General features: G+C 37.3%; 3 protein-coding genes across 6 annotated transcripts in view; 2 read left to right on the top strand and 1 right to left on the bottom strand.

The window, feature by feature from the left end:
* The window catches only part of LOC135196308 (sodium-driven chloride bicarbonate exchanger-like), a 564,052-nt gene extending 561,263 nt beyond the window's left edge, over positions 1-2,789 (bottom strand). For all 3 annotated transcript variants that reach the window (XM_064223021.1, XM_064223028.1, XM_064223034.1), the window contains exon 1: positions 2,382-2,789. The gene's annotated coding sequence lies outside the window, so the exon portion shown is untranslated. The remainder of the gene's footprint in view (positions 1-2,381) is intronic.
* Positions 1-7,500, top strand: part of LOC135195939 (uncharacterized) — a 16,662-nt gene that overhangs the window by 8,417 nt on the left and 745 nt on the right. The gene's annotated exons all lie outside the window — the stretch shown is intronic.
* The window catches only part of LOC135196312 (glycerol-3-phosphate dehydrogenase, mitochondrial-like), an 84,089-nt gene continuing 80,892 nt past the window's right edge, over positions 4,304-7,500 (top strand). The window contains exon 1 of one of the 2 annotated variants that reach the window (XM_064223052.1): positions 4,304-4,431. The gene's annotated coding sequence lies outside the window, so the exon portion shown is untranslated. The remainder of the gene's footprint in view (positions 4,432-7,500) is intronic. The other variant, XM_064223053.1, reaches the window with a different exon arrangement.

Below are 7,500 nucleotides of genomic sequence, written 5' to 3'. Positions count from 1 at the left end.
TTATTTCTATTTGTATATATATATATATATATATATATATATATATATATATATATATATATATATACACACACACACACATATATATATATATATATATATATATATATACACACACATATATATGTGTAATATATATATAACACACATATATATATATGTAGATTATATAAAAATATATATATTTGTATATATATATATATATATATATACATTATATATATAAAGGGGTTATTTACAGTTCCTATAAATAACAACTTTCCTCCCACACACAGCATTCCTCCATCCTTCAACCTGACAGTTTATATTTATTTTTTTTTCTCTTCTCTCTCTCTCTCTCTCCTCCCTATTCTCTCCCTCTCTCTCTCTCTCTCTCTCTCTCTCTCTCTCGTCTCTCCGCCTCTACGACACATCCCTCTCCGTCTCTCTCTCTCTCTCTCTGCACTCCCCTATCTTCGGCTCTCTCATCTCTCTCCAAACATTTGTCCCAATGGGCCTTTGTCTTGCCTTCCCTAAAACTCAGAAGTTCGTGATGATGCATTAGGGACGTATATCTCTCCTTGGGTAAAATCTCCCTTCATGTCCTGGGAGGTTTAGTGTTACTTTTTACTCTACGGCAGCTTTCGTGAAATCTTTCATTTACAGCATCATGCAAGGCTGTGAAAAAAAGGGGGCAAAAAGTATTATCTATGAAAATTTCAGCAGCAGTGCATGATGACCATGTTTGTCTTTGTACACATTAATAAATACACTTTCCTTCCGATATATTTCAGAGTATTGAATTAATCAGCAGAGAATTCACCGAGGAAAAAATGTTTGTTTGTTTGTTTGTTTGTTTGTTTGTATGGTGTTTTTACGTTATATGGAACCATTGGTTATTCAGCAACGGGACCAACGGCTTTTCGTGACTTCCGAACCACGTCAAAAGTGAACTTCTATCACCAGAAATACACATCTCTCACTCCTCAATAGAAAGACCGAGAATCGAACTCGCGGCCACCGAGGTGGCACGCCAACACCATACCGACCTCGCCACTATGTAAGGCAAAATTGCAGTCCGAAGTGACGTGCGACGTTGTTCTTTTGACCTGCGTATCCGTGAGTCTGTAAGACTGTCAACAGGCCTATGCTAGTATTTTCCTTTGGGATAATAACTTTTAAAACCTAAACCTAAGACGAGTGTGGTTTAGCAGCTTCATAAAGGATAAATGATACGCCAAAATGAGAAATATTTATGAAGACATATATGATTTCTGGTGTTTCAATGAGTAATAATCATTGATAAGTATAATACTGAGACCTGAAAGATATGAAAATACACAAAAGCTTCTCACTCACTACAAAGCAAAGCAATCATTTCACACTGAAATTTCTATCTAAACACTTACCCCAACCAACCTACTCCAATATTACGTTACTGACAACTATTTGATGTTAATTTCTAATAACCCGTTTTCCAACTGATTCAAAACTGTTTACTACTATCCAGGTACCTCTGATGCTAACTCTCCCTTTATCCACTAATTTAAGAGTGGGGGACATCACATATTTGCAAGTCAACATACAACCCTACGACGATCATATATGATAATGCAAATACTTTGCATTTCAAGTACAAATGACGCAGGTGTGTCGCAACTGCCGCCAACGTACGTGCAATGATTGCACACTACGGCATTATTACCCTTTTATCGCATTTTCTTTCTTCGCAGGACTCGAGAAATCGCCTCCGCTTCGGTTTGATCCCAGTGAATATTCACTGCCGAGTCATCCCAGATTCAGTACGAGTTTGTCAAAGGTTACCGAAAGGAAATCAATCATACCCGTCACGGGTCTTGCCTGAGCAATGCCTATTTCGTACAGATCCGACCGAGAAGCCTGGCTTGCTTTCTCATTTCGAAATCCATTTACTAGAAATTTCTCCCGCCCCCTCACTTCCATGAGAGCGCGAGAGAATGAGAGAAAGAAAAGAGTTCCCCTCACCTCTTTTTTCTTCTTCTTCTTCCCTCACTCTCCCCTGCTCGTCCTCAAAGACCACCATTCCCCCCAACAACAACCACCGGCCCCCCCCCCACCCCCTCCCCTTTCCTAAGAGCAGCAGCCATGTTGGAAGCGATCAGCTGGTCTCAATCATCAGCGCTCGATACCGCTCTCAATGCAACCGGTTTCGCTTGGTCTCTATGAAATTTCCAACGCCCCGCCGGAAATCTCGGTCGCGAGCGTCTACCAGACGTTTTAAACGGCATTGTACCCTGTATTGCTATTAATTGATCCTCTCAACTTACTAGGAAAACGTATACCTTGTCATCCACGCGGTGTAAACTCAGGTGTCTTGTGTCAACCTCAGGCCACAATACAGCATTCGAACGTATATCACTCACCTTTCAAGACCGTAGGCCAGGACGAATGAAAAAAAAAAAAAAACTCTTGACTGGTCGTTTCGTAGGCCTTCTAACGATGGTAGTAATAATACTGTCCTTTGTTAAAAGCACTAGTCCAAACACTTGCAGTTTACAATAGTATGTAGGCCTAGGAAAGAGGCGACAGGTGAGGACAGAGAGATTGGAGCAGAAGAGAGGGTCTTTTTCGAGCTCCCAAACAAACTTTTTTTTTTTTTTTTTTTTGGAGAGCGTTCGCAAAGATGAATGCAAGAAGAGCGCTGCAGGGCACCGCTGGAATGAAGGTTGAAGCAAAAGAGCCCTCGATCAAAAGAGAGAGATTTGAAACAGGTCACATTCCAACACAGAAACACGCACGACGCCGCACCAGTTAAGCTTGCCACTGGAGCCTGCCGCGTACTGCCTTTCCCGTCGACGCTACCTACCAGCTGATGGTGGCACTCTCATACTGTAAAGGCAACATGGCGATCGATGTTAAAACATCGCGGCCACACTTTTTCCCCTTCCTATGATAGACGTTTGGAAATTGTAAGCATGAGCATGAAGCTATTTATATGAGAACGATTGCATTAATCGGCATCTTTTTTGTTGCAAGTGGGTCGATTCTTCACTTTGATGTCTAGGAGTCCCGTCATTGGTATGTCTCCTAGCGCTCACAAAGCCGCTTCCGGACAGATGTTTAGCCCTTCCAACCGCAACACCAACGGCGTGCGTGTGGCGGGAAAGACTTCGAGATTCGCTGCCTACACAATACTCCTGCTGTTGACATAAATGTAATTACAATATCATGACTCATTACCATCTAAGCATTACCACATTATTTGTGACTGGCATTGCAACACCTGCCTTGGACGCCGACTTCTCCCTGCGCAGGCTCAGTTCGCCAAATGTCAGGTGTTTCAGACCCGGCTTCACGTTTCATATTGTTTCGATGAAAAATTTGACTTTAATTCAAGGACCTAACTGTCATGAACACACAACACGAGGTTTCAGATTATAATCTATACAACATTTACTTTATTTCCATTCTGAGGTTTTGGATGACATTTTGTATTTACAGCAATAATAAAGTTAAGCGCAATAACACAGAAACCGATCCCTTTCGTTCACGAATGATGTAACCTGGTAGTCAAACATCAGCTGGTTAAAGAAAACGAAACCAGCGCGATCAATAAACGCTCATGTTTATTACAGAAAACGCTGGACAAAATATCGTAGACTATTATAACAGACTCAACTCTCTTGAATCGATATTTTTCCATTTCCTCTGAGCTAAGTAAAATACTCAGAAGGACTCATAAAATGACTCATGATTTCACTTTTAAAAGAAGGCAACTCCATTACATATAATGACGGGAAAATTGTAAAATTCGATTTGTTTACCGACAGAAATACTTCGGTCTAGATTTTCGTGACAAAAGTAACTCATTTGTAAAAAATTATAATGAAAAATAAATAGCTGCTAAAATATACACATAAATTTGGCTTCATCTTGCACGGAAAGCCTGTAATTAGATTAATGGCAACAGCAACCACCTAAAATTTATGATGATATATTTTTTCTGTAACAAGGCTCCCTGATGTATTACTAAGTCTGTGGGGAAGGAAACTTGTCTGCAGCAAGCAAATTTGAATATAATTTATTGTTATTCTAATTAACATCGACATCATTTTGAAACAGACACCGTCCATTCAGACAAAATTAGTCTTCGCTGATAAGCCCGATTAGGGACATCAGGCTTGCGTATGCGCAGACGACGAAAAAGCAAACTATAAACGGCCGAAACGTGGACACCGCGAAACAAACGAGCATCGCTAAATCTACTTGAATACGCATTCTCTATAAAACAAAGATCCCCCAACACTGAGGGATGCTTGATATCGGCAAAGTATTTAAGAAATGAGCACGTCCACTTATACTTTTCAATTGACAGTGTTGTTATTGCTGTGCTCACGCTACAACTCTCGCTCAAGGTACAATTCACCAATCACCTTACATGGTTTGAAACACAACAGAGCGTCCCTTCTGAAGGTTTGACTTGTACATTTACTTTTATATAGGAGGAGAGCATTAGTGTGGCCTTTATGACAAATATATGATATTTATGCGCTTGAGACTTTGAGGTCATCGCTCTAGCTAGACAAATAGTACTTAATAATGCACGAACCTTTTATCAATAGTGATGCTGTTGCATGAATGAACGAGTGATACCATGCCTTGGTATATAATTATTTTGATAACGAGGACCAATTTAATTTCCTATGCATTTATGCACTTTTTGGGATTTAAAAAAAGACTTATTCATGAAATATAACCATTAAAAATTTCAAAGAATGATTACAAACACTAACATAGAAAGAAAAATACTTAGCACATTTCGATTATGGAAAGAAATTTACAACTTCTGCTGTTACTCATATTATTATTTACCCCATTACCATTCCAAATTTGAGTTAACAACTTAAGATGCCCCTCTAATAAACCTTTGAGCATCATTACTTCAAAAAAACTAATAGTAATTGTTTGCTAACAAACATAAATGCTTGACCTTAAAAAAAAAAAAAAAAGTACTCGCATTCACTTTATATCATTCAGAAATAATTTTGTTCTTGACAATGAAATCAGAGAGAGAGAGAGAGAGAGAGAGAGAGAGAGAGAGAGAGAGAGAGAGAGAGATTATAACTTGTCCGTTTTGCGTCAAAATATAACAATTGTTGTTCTGCAATTGATGTTCCCGAGTCCTTTGTTTTCGATTATTTTCTGTAGTCGGCTGTATTTTGCTACAGCAACGTTAGGTTAACGGTCTGGATTCATATACTTCAGTACAGTTACCTGTTTAGCCTGCCAATGTTATTTACAAAAATACAACCTCAACAAAATTATGTTCTCGGGAGAATTATTTTTCGTAATTCTCTTTCCCTTGTCAAATATTGCAAGGTTTCTAGTAGTTGCTATGGTGATGCCAAGGTTGCTAGTATTTCCTCTCCTTATCAACAGGTTAATAACAATTTCCCATCTAATTAAATGGTTTCCATCTGTCCATCCGCCTGTGGTGTTGTTGTACGGTAACACTGCGTTCCGGGCTTCAGATAAGTCACATTCAGCTTACATTCAACAACAATAATAACAATATCCTATTTCGAATATTAACAGTGTAATTCGCATACAGTAAATTATAAAAACACTTTTCAGCTGCAAATGTACACCCAGATATACTTTTATTTACCTAAAACTTACACATAGCGTAACTATCTAAACCCCAGGACGCAGTATTACCATACCCAAACACCACTGGCGGGTGGACAGAAGGAAAAAAATAGAGTATATTCTTGTACAGCATTTCTTTTTCTTAAGACTATAAGGTTTCTAGTACTCTCTTAATCTACTTACTAAATTTCTAGTATTTTCCCCATCTAATTACAAGGTTCCTAGTTAGGAGGTTTCTAGAATCCCCCCCACCCCCAGATTACGAAGTTTCCAGAATTTTTCCCATCATATTACAAAGTTTCTAATATTTTCCCCACCTACTTTCAAGGTTTCTAGTATTTTCCCACCAAAATACAAGGTTTCTAGTATTTTCCCACCAAAATACAAGGTTTCTAGTATTTTCCCACCAAAATACAAGGTTTCTAGTATTTTCCCACCAAAATACAAGGTTTCTAGCATTTTCCCACCAAAATACAAGGTTTCTAGTATTTTCCCACCAAAATACAAGGTTTCTAGCATTTTCCCACCAAAATACAAGGTTTCTAGCATTTCCCCACCAAAATACAAGGTTTCTAGCATTTTCCCACCAAAATACAAGGTTTCTAGTATTTCCTCCATCCAATTACAAGGATTCTAGTATTTTCCTTCATATACGTAATTACAGTTTCTAGTATTTTCCCCACCAAATTACAAGGATCCGGGTATTTTCTCCATCTAATTACAAGGTTTCTAGTATGTTCCCCATCCAATTACCAGGTTTTTAGTATGTTCCCCATCTAATTACAAGGTTTCTACTATTTTCCCCATCCAATTACAAGATTTCTAGTATTTTTCCCACTAAATTACAAGATTTCTAGTTGCACCAAATTTCAAGGTTTCTAGTATTTCCCCACCCAATTACAAGGATTCTAGTATTTCCCCCATCCAGTTACAAGGTTTATTGTATTTTCCTACCAAATCTCAAGGTTTCTAGTATTTCCCCATCCAATTACAAGGATTCTAATACATTCCCCATCCAATAACAAGGTTTCTAGTATTTTCCCCTTCTCGTTACAAGATTTTTAGTATTTTCCTCTTCTGATTACAAGATTTCAAGTAATTTCTTCTGATAAAAACTTTCTACAATTTACTTCTTCTAAAAACCAGGTTCATAATACTCTTCTCTCCATATTACAAAATTTATCTTGTTGTTCTCCTCTGGTCTCGTATCTTGTCAAAAAATAAGGATTCTCCTAGTTTTCCTCTGATTATGAGGTTCCGATTTTTTTTTTTTTTTTTTTTTTTTATTCTGATTGCACGGTTTCTCGTATTTTTCCTCCTCAAATAAAAGTTATCTGATTTCAACCATGTTTTACCGCTAACTTACAAGAGTAGAGCTTCAGTTTACAAACGTAACTAAGTCGCAAACTTTAGTTTTCTCTGTTTCAAGTTCATCAGATGATCGACTAATTTTAATTGCCGTACTGCTAAGATCGTCATTATTCTTCATGCAATGGCATTTAACACATGGGACAAGAATAAGAATTTAATTTGGTAATTTTTTTTTTCTTTTTACTTATCTCCTCATTTGTATTTCCAATTTTATATTTAGTTACTTCTTCAGAGCGAACACCATATTCTTCATAAGCTTGAATTTCAAGTCAGTTACCCCTTTGGACTTAGTTCCATAAGAGTAGAGTTCACCTTCCTAATATAATAATAATAATACAATAATAATTAATAATAATAATAATAATAATAATAAGAATAAATAATAATAATAATAATAATAATAACGGTATGCAAGTCTAAAAGTAACTACAAACGCAAAAGCACAAAAACAGATTTTCCGATGGCACAAATTTTCTTTACGTCGTTTCATTAATTCTGTCGCAAAACATACGCTTAGCCGCT

The sequence above is a fragment of the Macrobrachium nipponense genome, chromosome 17 (assembly GCF_015104395.2).
Source record: "Macrobrachium nipponense isolate FS-2020 chromosome 17, ASM1510439v2, whole genome shotgun sequence".
NCBI classification, from domain to species: Eukaryota; Metazoa; Arthropoda; class Malacostraca; order Decapoda; family Palaemonidae; genus Macrobrachium; species Macrobrachium nipponense.
This window is presented reverse-complemented; position numbering and strand designations above follow the sequence as displayed.